This window comes from Chanodichthys erythropterus, chromosome 19, assembly GCF_024489055.1.
Source record: "Chanodichthys erythropterus isolate Z2021 chromosome 19, ASM2448905v1, whole genome shotgun sequence".
Lineage (NCBI taxonomy): Eukaryota > Metazoa > Chordata > Actinopteri > Cypriniformes > Xenocyprididae > Chanodichthys > Chanodichthys erythropterus.
Genome location: NC_090239.1, coordinates 34882816 through 34902395, shown reverse-complemented (window position 1 = coordinate 34902395; position 19580 = coordinate 34882816). Strand labels below are relative to the sequence as shown.

At 36.4% G+C, this 19580-nt stretch overlaps 1 protein-coding gene across 2 annotated transcripts in view; it reads right to left on the bottom strand.

Annotated features, from left to right (window-relative positions):
* Positions 1 to 18335, bottom strand: part of becn1 (beclin 1, autophagy related) — a 198135-nt gene extending 179800 nt beyond the window's left edge. For both annotated transcript variants that reach the window (XM_067369468.1, XM_067369469.1), the window contains exon 1: positions 18255 to 18335. The gene's annotated coding sequence lies outside the window, so the exon portion shown is untranslated. The remainder of the gene's footprint in view (positions 1 to 18254) is intronic.
* Positions 18336 to 19580: the final 1245 nt, after the last annotated feature.

The window sequence follows — 19580 nt, the reverse complement described above, 5'->3', positions numbered from 1 at the left end:
TCGAATCAATGGCTCGGAGCGCATATCAAACTGCCTAAGTCACGTGAATCATTGAAATCTTGAAACAATTATGACGCAATGAAGCCTCGTTTACTGAAATCATATGACTTTGGCAGTTTGAGATTGCTTGATACACACTTCGAACCACTGATTCGAAACAAAAGATTTGTAAAGCTTCGAAGCTTCATGAAGCAGTGTTTAGTTCAGTGACAAGTGCTACAAGTACTAGTCGTTATTTTGTTTTTTTGGCACACAAAAGTATTCTTGTCGCTTCATAACATTACGGTTGAACGACTGTAGTCACATGAACTGTTTTAAATATGTTTTTAGTATCAGTTTGGGCATTTGAAAGTCTAAGTTAACTTGTTTTCAATGCAGGCCTCACGAGCCATCAGATTTTATCACAAATTGTGTTCCGAAGATGAACGAAGGTCTTGCGGGAGTGGAACGACATGAGGGTGAGTAATAAATGGCAGAATATTCATTTTGGGGTGACCTAACCCTTTAAACGAGTTTTTTTTTTTTTTTTTTTGTGAGCTGCTCTCATTTGTTGCATTTCTCCTCGAGAGGCTGCACGAGCCTCAACAGCGCAACTTTGTTACCATCAGTACATTATATTATTATTCACTATCAGTCACCACTTACACTAAAGGAATGCAGAACATCTCGCATTTTGGTGATTCCCTGGTTATTTTTTTGTTATTGGCGTTTTAATCAGGCTACTTGTCCGGTTAGGCAAGAACAATTCTCTTTCACTTGCCCCTTCAAAACAAATCCACTTGTTCCATGTAAGCGTTAATGTCGAGCCCTACAGTTATTTTAAGGAAATACCATTTCAGAATATTACTCTTTTTAATGTATTTTTTATCAAATGAATGCAGCCTTGATGAGCAGAAGGAACTGCTTCAAAAGCATTTTAAAAATCTTACTGACCCAAAAGGAACGGTAATGTATTGTGTATTTTATATTTTATAATTATTTTGATATATTATATATATATAAATTTATTTGTTTATTTATTTACACATGTGAATAAATGAAATTATTTGAAACAGATGACTTCTAATTTATTCTTTCAAGAATTGAAATTGTTTTGCGTGTGTTGTGGCAAATGCAAAGTAGAACCAAACTAATCTTGTTGTTTGTTAAGGTATGCCAAAGGTATGTTCCCACACATCTGTGCATTGTCCACAGTATGCCCACTCTTTTCCCAGTGTACCCACAGTATGCCCACACTTTGCCCACAGTGTGGGCCCACAAATGGCCCCAACAGGTGCCCACTCTGCCCACACTTTGGGCTGTCCAACTGGAGCCCCATCTGAGTCCCATAGTGTGGGGCTCACATGTTCCCCGCGTTTCACGCCAATATCTGGGCCCACAGTGGGCCCCTAAGGGGCTTGCTGTGGGCCCACAACTGGCCCCAATGGGGGACCACTCTACTTAGCACATCAAAGCACACATTTTGGCTGTCGCAATGGGGCCCCACATGGGCCCCATAGTGCATAGATTATTTTCACCAACAGCTATCCCCGGAAAACGGGGACGTCTGGTCACCCTACTATATACATTTATATTTATAAAATATATATAAATAATCTCAAAAGGTCACGTTAACCGAAAATGTTCCATCTTTGATGGAATGTTTTTTAGCAGAGACGGAAAAAATCTGCAGCCCGTCCGTCATTTTGACAGATTACTGAGACTGATGTTGCTTGTAACTGTAATTCCCACCCCTGTCCAGTTGGTTATGAGTGTGCTCCAGTTTTTAGAGCGCGAGTTCAGTCTTCAAAATAAAATGAAAATGGTGAGTTTGATTACACGCACCCAGTTCAAGTTCATTTTATAATAATAAAGTTATAATACTTACACTTACATAATTAAGTTTCTAATCAAGTTTGTTTCAATTTGTTTTTTTTTTTGCTGACTATAAGATTATGGTCAACGAATGTCTTTTCTGAGGTATGTTACATGACATTGTTTGCAGCACTGAACTGATGTGATACAGATTTCGGTAAGCTACTATATTTTTCAACATATTTTTTAATTTTTCATTCATGTTTATTTCGTTCTGTACAGTAGTAAAGAGGAAAGGATGATCGCATCCTAGAGTGTTCAAGATGAAAACTGAAAAGTGATGCAGTCTTTGATCAACTTTCTTTTCATAATCTAAATAAATGCATAGCCTAGGCCAATGGTTCCCAACCACGTTCCTGGAGGCCCGCCAACACTGCATATTTTGCATGTCTCCTTTGTCTGACACACCCATTTCAGGTCTTGGAGTCTCTACTAATACGCTGATGACTTGAATCAGGTGTGCTTGTTTAGGGAGACATGCAATATGTGCAGTGTTGAAGGGCCTCCAGGAATGTGGTTGGGAACCACTGGCCTAGGCCTATTTGCTCACTGTAAGTTTGTAAATAAAAATGTGGACAAAATCAGAAGCTATTAAATGTCTTATTAAAATATAAAAATTAAAATGACAGGTAATAATTGATTATGACAGATTTTTTCACGATCCTATCTGCAAGTCTAATGTAACCTCTGATTATATATAGGGTACATGTGCTAATGGCACACCTTAAGAAAAAATGTGCTTTTTACTACTTTCAAAGAACATGATTGCAGGAAATATATATATTATATATATATATATATATATATATATATATATATTATATATATATATATATATATATATATTCATAAAAGTGGTTAATTTTGTATAAAATATTATAAATGTATGAGGTGGTGAGGGGAGCCTTTTACGCCACACATGGGGTAAAAGGCACACCGTATTCATACATATACTTTAGCTAAAATAATATGTTTTTAATAATGTCTAGGTTAATACCTGTTCAATGAAATCACTTTAGCAAAGTTTGTGCTATTTTCTGTTTATTTTGATAAATAAAATACATTTTTGTTCAATAAATATACTGTCATTAAAATAGGCGTATGTTAATATAAAAAATACAAAAAAATAAATAAATAACAGAAAGAAAATTACTTTAAAAAGTGAAGATTCTGAAAGCATTGAAGGATATCCCATAATATTTAATATAGATTTACAGTAGTAACAATACATTATATTTTATTATGATATGGTAATATAATATTTTTTAAATATGTTTGTTTCATTAAATATGGGTATTATCTCTAAGATGGATACCCAATTTGATATATGATATTTGCCATTTGAATCTAACCATGTCACGTCAACAAATGGAAGTCAGTCAGCTATTCATTATTATGTTAAAGGTGCTAAAGAGGATGTTTTGTTTTATACATTTTTGCAATATTACTTGAAACTGTCTTAACTAACTGATAAAAGACTATTTATTAGGTGCACTGAAAGGAATAATATTAATATACATCATCTGTGCACGAGGTAGGGCCTTGAAAACATCAGCCAATCGTTTACACGATCATCGCGTAAACGATTGGCCCTCTGGCTTGTCAATCACTGCCGTGACGTTCCTTGTGAGAGACGTGTGCGGATTGGCCCTATGGCTTGTCAATCACTGCCGTGACATTCCTTGTGAGAGACAAGCGCGGCTGCGCTTCCAGTAACTTTCCACACTCCACAGGCGCTGCATGCAATGTTTTTGTCAGGAGACAGGAGTAACAACTGCAGATTATGAGTTACCTGCAGTGAGTCAGACATAATGAATCCAAAAAACACGACACAGTGAATGGAACTCTCGTGTTCCAATCATGCACGAGTTTTGGGAGGCGTTCCTTTGAAGGAGGGGGGCTGTTCTTACGCATGCGCTCATTTCAAAAACTCAGTAACAGTCTTTGGATTCTCAGTCGACGAAAAAATCCTCTCTATCATCTTTAATTACTGTGCCTTTTGCCCCAACAGCAAGGGTGCTTTTTACCCCAAATACCATACTTTTACAAATTCTTCCGTTATTGAAAATCTGTTGCTTGAATTACCTTGAACAAAACTGAAAATCTTTAAGACGACCGTTTTTTTTTTGTCTGAAAATACAAAAATTTATTTAATAGATTCTCATTTGCTACTTAAATCAACAACATATATATAAAAAAAAAAAAAAACATAAAATGTTACATCAAACTACCTCAGAATCAACTTTGCATTGCTGCCCTCGATCACATCAAGGATCAGACAAATTTGCATGTGTATTTTGAAAAGCGGATATTTAGGAAAGTGCTGCGGCAAGATTCTGTGCCATCTAGTGGTTTAAAGGAAAATAAAATCAAAGGCGCCTTTTGCCCCGTGCCTTTAGCCCCGTTGTACCATATTATATATATATATATATATATATATATATATATATATATATATATATATATATATATATATATATATATATATTAGGGCTGGGCAAGTTAAAGCGTTTTTATCGCGTTAACGCATTAATTAATTAACGCCGACAATTAGTTTATAGCGCGTTAACATACTTTTTATTTTGAAAGTCCTTTGCTCACTGCGTTTGAATACACATAGATAGACTACACCCGAATACAACACAAACCATGGGTCACAGGAGGGGTGGGATGTTTATCAGTAGGCTACTGCCTGCTTGGGATGAGCATCATCACGCGTCTCAACCAATGAAAGCACTTGTTGCGTGCCTAAGAGAGCTACAGCGCGAAAAAGAAAATATCTGGTGCGGACAGAAAAATGGAAAAAGGTACCCACTGCTTATCACTCAATAAAAGAATCACATTGCTAAGTGTTTTTGAACGTTTTGATTTCGTTTGGTTTAATAATTAACATTACCTTTGCGAGTCTGACTCTCACTGCACTCGTGAATTAGCAGAACTTGACGGGGACATTCAAATGCTTAACAAACGCTTCATGTGACCAACAATTCTGTACGTTACATGTTTATTAAAGCATACTGTGTGGATATACGCAAATGAGCCCAAAATATGAATGCAGCACATTTATATCTTAAACGGTTTCCTCTCATGTCATCTAAAGAAAACGCTTAATGCACTTAGACTGATATTAAAGATACCAAATTCTATTTACAAATAAAGCACATGCAGAAAAACGGATGACACCAAAATATAAACTTTGGTGAGAGAGGTAAAGAAGAACCCAAAGATCACTGTGGCTGAGCTCCAGAGATGCAGTCGGGAGATGGGAGAAAGTTGTAGAAAGTCAGCCATCATTGCAGCCCTCCACAAGTCGGGGCTTTATGGCAGAGTGGCCCGACGGAAGCCTCTCCTCAGTGCAAGACACATGAAAGCCCGCCTGAAGGACTCCAAGATGGTGAGAAATAAGATTCTCTGGTCTGACGAGACCAAGATAGAACTTTTTGGCCTTAATTCTAAGTATGTGTGGAGAAAACCAGGCACTGCTCATCACCTGTTTGAATACAGTCCCAACAGTGAAGCATGGTGGTGGTGCTGTGAAGGTGTTTTTCAGCTGCAGGGACAGGACAACTGGTTGCAATCGAGGGAAAGATGAATGCGGCCAAGTACAGGGATATCCTGGACAAAAAGTGCTCAGGACCTCAGACTGGGCCGAAGGTTTACCTTCCAACAAGACAATGACCCTAAGCACACAGCTAAACTAACGAAGGAGTGGCTTCACAACAACTCTGTGACTGTTCTTGAATGGCCCAGCCAGAGCCCTGACTTAAACCCAATTGAGCATCTCTGGAGAGACCTAAAAATGGCTGTCCACCAACGTTTACCATCCAACCGGACAGAACTGGAGAGGATCTGCAAGGAGGAATGGCAGAGGATCCCCAAATCCAGGTGTGAAAAACTTGTTGCATCTTTCCCAAAAAGACTCATGGCTGTATTAGATCAAAAGGGTGCTTCTACTAAATACTGAGCAAAGGGTCTGAATACTTAGGACCATGTGATATTTCAGTTTTTCTTTTTTAATAAATCTGCAAAAATGTCAACAATTCTGTGTTTTCCTGTCAATATGGGGTGCTGTGTGTACATTAATGAGCAAAAAAATGAACTTAAATGATTTTAGCAAATGGATGCAATAGAACAAAGAGTGAAAAATTTGAGGGGGTCTGAATACTTATATTAAGCATGCACATATATTTAGAAACATATACATAGAAATTGATTTGAATATGCATTAAAGGGTTAGTTCACCCAAAAATGAAAATTCTGTGACTAATCACTCACCCGCATATCGTTCTACACCCCTAAGACCATCATTCAAGTTCGGAACACAAATTAAGATATTTTTGATGAAATCTGAGAAGTATATGACAAGGCATGTGATGGTATCAGATTTCCATGCTGAGATTAATTTATTAAGGTTTTTATCATGGTATACTGTATTATCACGGTATTCAATTTTATGAGAAATAAAAGTTGAAAATATAAACCAACTTCAGTGTTGTCCTTTGAATAACAACTTTATTTTAAATAATAAAGAGTACCTCAAACATTTAAATACAAATAAATAAAGAAAACAACACACAGTAATGATGTATAAGGCGAGCAACCGTATCAAACAGAATAAAGTGCAAACTGTAAAAGAACTTTTGTTAACTGCTTTTAAATATATTTAAAAGAACAAGAACTATAAAGTGTCAACAATAAACATTTTCAACCGATTCCTGGTATCTTCTGTGCATTCCTTCTGAGCTGTCACATTTTAGTCCTTCAGATTAAAGTGCAAAAATGCAAGCATGTTCACTTTTTCTGGCTTTGAGCTTTGCACGGTGAGGTGAGAGGATGTGTCCACTGGCACTAAATCCCCCTCTCTGAAGGAACACTAGTTGCGGGTATGCAGAGAAACTTCTGGGCAACGGTAGCTAGATGAGGTAGCTCTTCAGCATGCAGACTCCACCACTGCAATGGATCTGCCTCTGATTTTCTTACTGGCACAGAAAGATAAACTTTTTACTTCTGCTTCAATCTTTGATTTCAGGCTCAGAGTGCTGCTGCCTTCACCCTCCTTTGACCTCTGTTGCCCTGTGGAGGTGTTTTTCAGAGGTGGGGATGGGGGAGGTTGTTCTGGTTTGCTCTGTCTGGGCAGCTCCTTCACTCAATGTTGTCATGTCTATCAGTTTTGAGGTTTCCTCATTGCAGAAGTTTACTGTGGCTTCAAGGTCATCAGAAAAGCTTCCCTTAAACCGCGGATCAACAAAGCTTATCAAGTCCATCACTTTCTTTGCATCATCAGTGTACCTGAACTCGAGATCTGTCTTCATTAACCTCTTCAGGTCTTTGGTAAGAGCACAGTTTTCATTTTTCACATCAAGATTGTCTAAAAATGATGTTACTGAACACTTCAGGGCTGACAGGCTTACTCTGCTCTCTGAAGCCAGAGTATCAGTGAAAGCACTGAGTGGATCAAGTATTTTTAAGACTTGCTCAGTGACTGCAATGACTGCAGTATCCTTTGGCATCAAATGCCATGCCCCTCTCTCAGTACAGCACAGACAGCCTGCTGTTGTTTAATAAACCTCTGCAGCATTTTCTGAGTCGATCCCCATCGAGTGACTACATCATGGATAAGCCACCTCTGAGGGATGTTTAAGGCCTCTTGTTTATTTCTGAGCTCTCTTCTTCTCTTCCAGCTTCTTGAAAATCCTTGCACCAAATGTCAACAAGCTTGGATTGCTGTGTCCAGCCTCTGATTTTTAAGAGCTTTAGAAATGGCTAGATTCAAGTTGTGGCCAAAACATCCAAACCACTGTCATGGAAAGGTGGTGTCACTCTCAAAGGCATTTTTCATGTTTGTAGCATTATCAGTTGTAACACTGACAAGACGCTCTTTGTTGATGCTCCACTCTCGCAACATGTTATCAAAAAATTCTGATATTGTCAGCAGCGTGGTCTTCTGGAAAGAACTGTGTTTCCAGGCAATTTGATTGAGTCTAAGAGGTAGTGGATGCTGAAGCTGATGTCCGCTTCCTCCACTGCTGGTCCACAGGTCAGTGGTTCCTGCATACCATTTTCCAGGGCTATACTCTTGCCAACTTTCTCTTTTAGACTGGTGTACATTCTGTGTAATTCTGTTTTTGAGAAAAACTTCTCTGAGGGAATTTTGAAAAGTGGAACTGTGGTTTTTATCAGTTTCTGAAATCCTTGCTACATTATGAACTGGTATCATGTCCTTAGCAATATAATATGCTATGGCATGATTGATTTCTTTGGCCCGGTGAGATGAGGGTCCATATAAAGCCTGACGCTGGAATGCCTCTTTGACTGTTGGTTGAACAATGGCTTCAGCTGAAGATGAACCAGCACAACTAGATGTATGGCTACTCTGTAAATAGAGAAAGACAAGAAAAATAAAGGAAATGGAGAAGGAAAACATTACTCTGTTACTCTGTCTTGACATTTAAATGGCCATTCTTGACACATACTAACTTGTCTGTACAACAATAGTACTAAAATTCATATTATTATTATTATTATTATTATTATTATTATTATTTTCTGAATAACAAGCCAAGCCAGGGTTAACCATTATAGCTAGCTAAATATTTATAAAGGGCAAGTTCACTCGCACTTTGTCACAGTGTACAACTTCATTGCATTCCATCAATGTATAATTAAAATAATTATTCTGGCACACTGTCATTTTTATTTACTTAAACTACATTGAAACAAGCTAACATTACATGCAAATGAAAATAGTTTGTGTAACTTTGGCATCTTGTCATTGAACAATTTTTTTTTTTTTTTATGTGGATTCAACACGGAAATTAGTTTTTATAATTTTATATATATATTTCATAAAAGTTTTATAAACTTACCTTTATCTTTCTGAATTGGACTGGACGGTTGTCACTGAGATCAGCGAACATATTAGACATGTTCCTGTGTTTCGCTGCCACTTTCCAACCACGTCTTACACAAGCAATCCCTCTGCATTTTTTTTTGGAACCCAAAATATTTCCAATCCTCTGACTTCACCCTTTTAGAAGGGGGATAAATTGTTGCCAGCGTTCCTCCTTCTGCCATGCTTCCTCTCCATGTGGGTAATGTTTACATAAGAGTGTGCATGCGTCTTTTGCTCAGCAGCACACACACACAGGGTGCTTCTCAATTCTTATTTGTGCATCCTCGTTTCCTGTCCTTGCTTCCTTTCCTCAAGTCTTAGCTCCACCCCTTCAGGATGCGAGAGAAAAACGCAGGGAAAAGATGCGAGGACGGAGGAATTGAATCAAGGGAAATTATATCCTTGCTCCCTTTAGCGTCACTTCATAGCATCATCAGCTGCACTCGAGGGATCTACCTATTTGTTGTTAAAGTTTGGTTATTTAAAAATAATAATACTAAAGCAAGATGCCCCATTGAAATATGAGATGTAAAGCTTAATTCAATTATTGTGACAGATATGAAGGGGGAGGAGAATGTATACGTGCATCACGTTTCTTGACGATAAAGACTTCCGCAAAAGATACACCTCTGTGTCCTCGCTCATGACTCCTCAGGAAGCTTCCTCACTCCTCGTTCCTCACCTCCTCGTGGTGCAATTGAGACCTGTGAGAATTGAGATGTCCTTCAAGATGGCTGAATTTGATTGGTTTCTGGGTCATAGGATGGAGGACGGAGGAGCGAGGAACGAGGAGGGATATTGACCCACACACTGCATCTCCACATGGGGAATGGGATTGTTTAGGTCAGAACGCGCATGCCTACGCAGCATACATGCAGTGTACTTTTATCCAGTTGATGAAAAAGAAACTAATGCATGTTCTAAAAATCAAAATTTTGATTATATTTTTTGCGGTATTTTAAAGTGCCCATGATACCAATATTGTGCATATTCATTACCACGATTTATCGTATTACCGAAAACCGAAACGTCTAAATATGACTCAACCATAGACAGCAATATAATCAACACTTTCACGGTCCAGAAAGGTACTAAAGACATCGTTAAAACAGTCGACGTGACTGCAGTGGTTCAACCTTAATTTTAAGAAGCAACAAGATTACTTTCTGTGCACAAAAACAAAACAAAAATAATGACTTTATTCAACAATATCTTCTCTTCCGTGTCATTCTCATATATTGTTACGTCCAGCGCTTCCAGGTTCTACATCAGAACGCTGACTCATTATTGGCCCCTGCATCAGAATCACACGCATGCGTTGTGCTGCTCACATGTGCAGCTTTGGCCAATATCTAGCCAGGGTTTTTCCTACATTGAAATTTTTTTGGCAGCCACAAAAACAAATTTTTGTTCCACCAAAGCCTTATTTGATCAGTTATTGAGAGTTGTTTATTAGCGATGCAGATGACTGCTGCGCTGACGGACAGAGCGAGCAGAGAGCTCCTCCCTCGTGCGTGCAAGCTCTGTCTGTCTTCAAAGTAAGCATTGTCTTTGCACTCTCTCTACCTCGCACATAATAATCTAAATCAACTGACACGATGCTTAAAGTTTGGAAGACCAAATCCATGTTTCACGTGGCGCATTCGGAGAATGTTTTTCCTGAATAACCACTGGGTGTGAATAGTGTTCAAAAGAACATCACCTCAACTTCTCTGACAAGTGTCCCGCACATGCAGCTGACATAAACTACACTTTCAGTAAACAAAAAGAAAATGCCATCCAGTGATGAAGTGTTTTCTGTGTTTACAAATCTTTTGCGATGTCCTATTAACAGTCACGATTCGCACACAACACGTCAACGTCCGCGATTCATTATATATAATATACGATTCGCAACCTAATGACTCATTGAAAACAACTGATCTGTCCACACGGCCTATAACGAATCATTTACTCAAACAACTCTGAAATGAGAACATAAGTGTGCTTACCCCATTTAGCAAGTGGTTAGTAAAACTAGCCTTAATAATCCACAGTACTTTAAGGTATATATTTAACTGACAATGTGTAGTAATTTAGGCCTAACTATAAAATCAGTTAGTTTAGAATGGAGTGAGGTGAATCCAGAACAATGCAAGTTCTTGTTAGCTAGGTGCATGCAATTGTATATGGTATTATTAGTTAATTTAACTTTTTAACGCTACTTTTTAATACTGATTATTAATTATTATTATTATTATTTATTATTATTATTATACATACCAAAATAATTTTCATGTCTAGCAAAGAAGCATCTTCTCTTACAAAGCTATAAAATCAGATTTTTTTGCAAAGAGGGCAAGAAAGAATTACAGTGAGAGTGACAGGAACTTTATTGTCAATATTAGCAGATCATATGGGTAGGGCACTTTTTACTGTTTGTGTGGATGACCATGTCTGTCACCACCGAAGACCATTTTTGAACCAGGAAAAACCCTGAGCGCTGGCATTCGGACGTAAACACGGAAGCCTTCACTGTGCTTACTGCAGCAACTGCATAAGGATGATGACAGAGAAAAGAAGAGATTGTTGAGTAAAGTCTTTATTTTTGTTTCATTTTTGCACACAAAAAAGTATTCTTGTCTCTTCATAAATTTAAGGTTGAACCACTGCAGTCACATCAGCTGTTTTAAAGGGATAGTTCACCAAAAAATGAAAATTTGATGTTTATCTGCTTACCCCCAGGGCATCTAAGATGTAGGTGACTGTTTCTTCAGTAGAACACAAATTATGATTTTTAACTCCAACTGTTGCAGTCGGTCAGTCGTATAATCCAAATTAAACCCTGCGGCTTCTGACGACACATTGATGTCCTAAGACACAAAACGATCGGTTTGTGAGAAACCGAACAGTATTTATATAATTTTTTACCTCTAATACACCATGTCCAAATGCCCTGAGCGTTAGGGATGGGTATCATTAAGGATTTAACGGTATTACTTCTCTTACCGATACTGCTTATCGATACGGTACTTTAACGGTATTCTTATCGGTACTTTTTGATTATAATATATTATAATCTGAATTAACTTTGCTTTATATTATATAGTGTCTGGCATTTTTGGTATTACATATAAGATACAGTAAGAACATGAACAAAGAAAAACTGCCAAATACATTAAAACAAAGACACAAATGAAATAAAGTGCTTTTATTTGTTCTTGTGTTCATGTAAGTAATATAGACCTAGCCTATAAAATAAATCTAAGTAACCAAATGTAAAATAACACTGCATGGTTTTCAAAATTGCAAAACTTGCTCAAGCTTGTCAGTAGTTTTTTTTATTTATTTATTTTTTTATTCAAGAATCATACAAATATACAAACACCTTCAGGAGAACATCACAACTAGGAAATAAAGGACATTGTATGTAGAGGCAAATATATAAAGGAAGTGTTAAGAATCATTTACATACATATATGAAGAGGACATAAAAAAGAAAAGGCACAAAAAAGGCAGAGGTAAGGGGATAAGTACCATACATTTATGGGGAAACAATACTAAAGTAATTGAAACAAAACAAAACAAAACAGAGAGAGCTGATTAAACTTGACCATCAGAGCCATCACAAATAATTGTTCATATAGCTTTAGGAATCGATCACATTTTGCATTACTAGTTAACCTAAAAGATTTAAGCAGCGAGTCTACCTCAATCAAAAAAACTGAGAAAGTAGGAAGTGAGCTCATAAATTTCTGTTTATGGATGAAAAATTTGGGAAGCAAAATAAAAAAATTAAAAATATATTCTTTAGATTTGTTAGAGTCAGTGTAATAACAAATAATATCTTTCAAATTAAAAGATTGTGTTTTAATGGGGGTGTTATTTAAATGGGAGTATAAGTTAGACCAAAACTTTCGAACCAATTCACATGAATAGAATAAATGTATTAATGTTTCGTCTTCATGACCACAAAATGAGCAGGTACTAGGAATATCAACATATTTGGATATTGTTGAATTAACCGGGTATATCTTATGCAGTATTTTAAAGTGGACTTCTTTAGTCTTATTAGGAATAAAATATTTATAGGCTAACAACCATGCTTTTCTCCAGTTGATATTATCAATTAGGGCAGCCCAATGAGATCTACCTCTAGGGCAAATTTGGTCTCTTTTCTGAAAAATTTGTCGGATGTGTTTGCCTACCTTTGACAAAACCTGACTGCATTTCCGCAATAATTTGATTAAGCTTAAGTTTCAATCTATTAGCATATACCAAGGCTAAGATCTTATAATCAACTGTTAAGAGTGTAATTGGTCGCCAATTATCAATTAAGGACAATTATCCATATTAAATTCGGAAGTGTAAAGTTTTTCATAAAAGCTTGTGATAAATTTAGAAATTAGATTAGGATCAGTGCATTTAACACCATTTATATTTAGAGTTGTCAATGAATTTCTCCTGCAATTCCTCTTCTCTAATGCCAAAAAATAACTGGAATTAGTCTCTCCTTTCTCTAGCCATTTGGCTCTTGACCTAATAAAGACCCCTCTAGCCAAATCCAAGTAAGCTTCATTAATTTGTAAACTTAATTCTCTCAGAAGCAGTTCTTCCTCCTGAGTTAATGCTTTTTTCAGTAAAGCATTTATTTTATTTAGGAGTTCATGTATTTTTTTATTTTTAGAGGCTTTTAAATCTTTGCTTCTTCTAATGGCGATCTGCCTAGCCTTCTATTTAAAAAATTCCCATTTTGCTTTATAACCATCATTAAAATTTTTAGAAAATATATCTGAAAACAAGTTTTTAATACCATCATTGAAAGAAGCATCTTTTAGTAGAGAATTATTACATTTCCAATAACCGCGTAACTTTGGGGTTTTATCAGTGCTACTACACAGTTTTAGACTTATTTGTTTATGATCTGAGAGGGGTGCAAAAGAATGAGAAACATCTATAACAAATTGAAGAGCTGAGGAGGAGATCAAGAAGAGGTAAATTCTTGATTGGAAAGACATATTACTATTAGACCAGGTAAATTCCTGCATCTCAGGGTGAAAAAAAAACGCCATGTATCTGTAAGAGAAAATTCTGCGCATAATGATAAAATGTTAATATTCAAATGCAGGCTATTGTTGCTTCTGGGAGGAAATCTGTCAAAGGTATCATCCACACATTCATTAAAATCCCCACCCAAAATCACATAAGAGTCTGGGTACTTAGTAAGTACTTCTTTCAATTTAGAAGTTATCTGAGAAAAGAGAGATTTGTTGGCGGATCGGGAATTACATCCGTAAATATTACAAATAGTAAAAATTGAGTTATCCTGCTGAAGCGATAAAATAATCCATCTGCCTTCATCAGAAGACTCCACTCCTAGTATGTGCCCTTTAAACTTGTGCAATAAAATTGAGACTCCAGCAGAATGACTAGAGCCATGGCTACAGTAAATTATATTTCCCCATTGATTTTTCCAAAATTTTACATCTATTTCACACGAGTGTGTTTCCTGAAGAAGAATTCTATCCGACTCACTGATTTTACAAAATAAAAAAACAGCTTTCCTCTTTACTGCGTCACGTAAACCCCTTACATTTAAAGATATAACAGAAAAAGAATTCAACTTAAAATCCATTAAACACAAAAACAATTCTATACCTCTTATATCTGAACAAACACTAAGAAATTCTCTTTTTGAAATAGGAACAATATATAACCAAAGATAACTCACATTCATTAAATTTGAGAAAATTCACTTCACCGCCTTGCTTGTCATAGGCAGTTTAGGTAACCAAAAAGGAAGAAAAGTGCCATTATATAGCCAACCGTGCACATTGCAACATTAACGGTTCAAGGTAGTAATGGGAAATTCGGATCATTTTACTGACTCAGACTTTTGAGTCTCGTTCAACAAAATGAACGAATCTTTTTTCGAGTCATTTCGTTCATTTTAGCAAAATGTAATTAAAATGTTACATGTTACTTCCCTAACACATCTACTACTTATGCAAACGTTCATCCAACTACAAACAATACAAAACTACAATGCTATAAGATTCAGAAATGATTAATTCATTACCTGGGTCTTCAGTTTATGACAAGCTGATTAAGCTCACCTCACCTCTTGTCTGACAAGTCTTCGGGTTTAAGTCATTCCTTAATGACGTGACAGGCAGTCCCATGCTAAACCAATGCAGTCTGAGCCGTTAAGAGAATTGATTAGTTCATTTCATGAGTCTTTCGGGTTTTGAGTCGTTCCTTAATCACGTAACAGACCCATACGCTATTTCTGACATTTCTGTCACTGTTTTTGTTACTGTTTCTTGAGGATCTGTGGTGTGTTATTATAAATAAATAAAGCCCTGATATAAATAAAATATTGATTAATTTATCTTTTTGACTGTCTATCTGTAAATAAACACTAGGCTATATAATAATATAATAATCCAAGCCTACAATACAAAGTATTTATAGCCTAGTTTGTTCATTTTTACTCCAATTTTGAGTTTGCTGGTATAATAATTGCTTTTCCTAGGCAGACTTGACATATTGGTCTAATATATGTATAAGAAGATTGCTCAAAAAGGACATAATGACATAAATTAAAAGCAAATAACATTTTGAATTTGAATTATTAATGTTAGTTTAAAACATCAAGGTTATGATAACTTCAGCTTTAACAGTTGTAACACAAACTCAAACAAAACTGGAGAGTTAACGTTATTTACCAATAAATATAATGTGCTTGGGTCACACAGCATAGCGTATGGGTCACGTGATTAAGGAACGACTCAAAAACCCGAAAGACTCATAAAAAGAACTAATCGATTCTCTTTCCGACTCAGAATGCATTGGTAGCGTATGGGTCTGTCACGTCATTAAGGAACGACTCAAAACCCGAAAGACTCATGAATTGAATCATCAGGTGAACTACTACTAGCAGTACAGAACCTGTAGAATATTGCACATGCGCGACTGAACGAATCACCCCCCGAGACGACTCGTTCTTCCCGAGTCACATTAAAGATTCGTTCAAAATGAACGAATCATTCAAGAACGACACATCACTAGTTCAAGGAGAGGAACAAAAAGAATTTCACAAAATACGCTCACATAGTAATAGGAGCGAACAGTAGACTAGAGTCAATTAGATAAACTCCAAATGTAGGTGAGTCAAATAAATGAAAAACAAAGAAAAAAATAAATGAATAAAAACAACACCTTGTATATTCTGTTAAAGGAGCATAGGCCTACCGCAGAAACTGACTATTTTACATCAGAGTAGTTGAATCTTTTCCCGTCGATTAAGGCAAACGAGCCGCGAAAAGAGGCTTTCTTTCCCTCATCTCTGGCTTTCTTAACAAGGGGCCAAAGTTTTTCTCTGGCAGCCCTATCTTCTGGTGAAAGGGCTTCGGTGAGTCGCAACTTGTTTTCGAGGAGAAATTTGCAGCCTCTGGCAGCTTGCCAAACGATGTCACGAAAACGACGCAGACCAAAAAGTATGATGATGGATCTGTGGGTACCATCCTTTCTTCTCTGGCCAAGGCGATTTGCAATATCAACTGCATCCTCAAGGTAGTCGCTGATACCGGGAACTACGTTGCTAAGGACCTCAGTTGCAGCTTTCCGGACATCCTCGCCATCCTTCTCTCTCACACCGTGTAGCTTTAATGTCCATCTCCACGTGTAGCGCTTACATTCATCCACCTCTTCCTTCAGGGTTTTAGTCACCTTTTGTAGCACCTGAATCTCCGTTGCCACAGTTCTCAGAGACTCCTTGTGCGACGCTACCTCGGTAACAAGTTGAGTAACAGTTGACGACAAAGACTCAATCTGCTTAGCTGTAGAACCAGTCGTTGCATCAATTGCAGAAATTTTCAGAAACATCTTGTCGTATTTGCCAGAAAGCTCGAGAATTGCTTCCAAAATTTCAGCTGTGCCTATGGTTTTTCCACATCCAACTGAGGTATGTGAACAAGATCTTTGTATGTGTCCTTTTTATTTGTAAAGCTGCCCTTATGAAAAGTAACAAAATAAAATTAAGTTTTGATGAAATAAAACCATGATTTTTAGTGGTTTACTTCCATTTGTATAATAACTGTTGTACTATGCACCATGTTTAAACTACACCAGAGCGCGTACACACCTCACGCACCGGATGCCGTACGCGCACTCAGGGCAGTTTGACACTGGTGTATTAGAGGTAAAAAATTATATAAATACTCTTCGGTTTCTCATACAAACCGATCGTTTAGTGTCTTAGGACAATCAATGTGTCGTCACGAGCCGTAGGACCATTGACATGCATTATATGGCTGACTGCAACGGTTGGAGTTAAAAAATCATCATTTGTGTTCTACTGAAGAAACAAACTCACCTACATCTTGGATGCCCTGGGGGTAAGCAGATCAAATTTTAATTTTTGGGTGAACTATCACTTTAATGATGTCTTTAGTACCTTTCTGGACCTTGAAAGTGTTGATTATATTGCTGTCTATGGACGAGTCATATACCACTCTGATTTCATCAAAAATATCTTAATTTGTGTTGTGAAGATGAACGAAGGTCTTACGGGTATGGAACAACATGAGGGTGATTAATGACAGAAATTTCATTTTTGGGTGAACTAACCCAAATACATACAATACCCTATTACTAACTTGCACTATATTATATTAAAAATGTTTACCATGCATCATCGTGCTCGGAGCAACATGAAATTCTTGGAAATAAAGCTTAATTTCTTTAAATCCATACGAAGTCAGCGTCTTATCTCTAAGTTATGAAGCATGTATATTATTTCCTGATGTCTTTTGCTGACCAGCATCCACTTCAGACTCTTGGAAATATTGGAAACCCTTAAAAAGCCACAGGTCAGCTCAAATTCTATGGCTTTTTACAAGCATGACAGTTTGCATATGAATTAAGTGCCATTTGTATATGTTTGAGCTAATTATTAATTTAACCAATGTTTAATCGTTATTTTTATGTGTGTGTGTGTGTGTGTGTGTATATATATATGTGTATATATATATATATATATATATATTATTTTGGGTTCAGGGAATATCTGTGCTAGTACTCAATACTTTCTGGGCTATTTTCTACATTTTTTATTCCAAACACTATAATTATATCATACATATTCAATACAAAAACTTAACTTACATATTTTTAAAACTCCCAATAATTTTCCCAGAACAGTTGTCGACCTGCGTAAGTTATAATTTCTTAACAATTCATTTGGAATTGTATTGGCTTCTACTAATATTACATTTATTGGGGTTCTTCCATAACTCTTATACAGATTGTAGAGCTCTTTGTTGTATTGCCTAATTTCTTAATTGACTTATATAGCAGCTCCATACTATACAACCATAATCTATAGAGCATCGAAGCTCCAACCAAAGTTCGATAGATAGCTAATAAATCGTTTTTTTTTTTCGCCCATATGCAAAACCAGTTACATATCTCATTGTGTTAAATACATAGGTAAAACCATTATTTGATAATGATATTAATAAAGTACCTTTCATTAGCCGTCTCCTTACGTCTTCTTATAAAGTGTTTCCTGTTTACAGCTAACAGAGAAAGTGACGTATATTGCGTGGTGACGGTTTTCTTCTTCTAATAATGTTTTATAGAGGTTGGCAAGCCACCTTCCGGTGCACTGCCGCCACCGAGTGCACAGGAGTGTGATGGGCAGATTAAAAAAAAAACTAAAACTAAATTTTTCCATGCAATCACGTTCTTTTAAAGATATTTTAATATTTCACTATATTATTTTTACATTCTGCATGCTGTTTCAGAAGGCTTTGCATATTAAATGATTCTTCACCCATATCCGTATACTTCCTTAAGTTCTAATCTTTCTTTTTCTTTTTACATTTTATTAGTACATGATCTATTGTTTCTAGATTATTACAATAATTACACTGTCCTGTTTCATGTTTTCCTATTTTAAACAATGAGTGATTTATTCTGTAGTATCATAAAATTGTTTATTGATTTGTAACAGTTTTTATTGTTTTTATTATTTCGCACATTTTGTGCAGTTGTCCCTGAATAAATTATTGCAGGCATTCACTTTGTGTAATGTTAAAGTACAGCTAACTTAAACCAGTCATATGTTGAACTTTGTTGTGCTTTTTGTTTGTACCTTGCAATTCTGTTTAATGCTTTTATTAGTTTTTACCATTTTTTGAATATGTTGTATAAATGTATCTGTGGACATATTTTGTAACCTATACTGGTGTGATGATAACCCATATGATGAGTTAACTTACCCTGTTCTGAGCCAGACTATTCAACATTCTCCATGTTCTTTGGTTGTGAACCATCTGCTGTCTGAATGTAAATCTGAAATTTCATTGTTTTTTGTTTTTGTTGTTTTTTTTTTTCATGTTTCCAATAATTTTTTTTTTTTTTTTTTTTTAATATTTAAAGGGGACATCGGATGCAAAATTCACTTGTACATGGTGTTTGAACTTAAATGTGTGTTGGCAGTGTGTCTACACAACCACCCTATAGAGTGCCTCAGGGATGACGCATTTTTGTAGGCAAAATCTGGAAGCGAGTTAGCATTTTAGGACTTCCGATTCCAACGCCGTCAAGTCCCTGCCAACCCGGAAGTTAGCAGCGCACGGGTTCCCTCGGTTGAAAGCCTATGCATTTTTCCCATAGACTTTTGGAAATTTGCAGAAAATAAGCTCTGTGTTTAACAAAGGGTTATGACACTTACACGTATTGTCTATCAAGATAATCTTTACAAGTTAACGCAACATAGATTTTCAAGCCTAAATGAAGTTGTCAGATATAAAAGGCTAACAGTAGGCTATAAACGGACTACAGCACA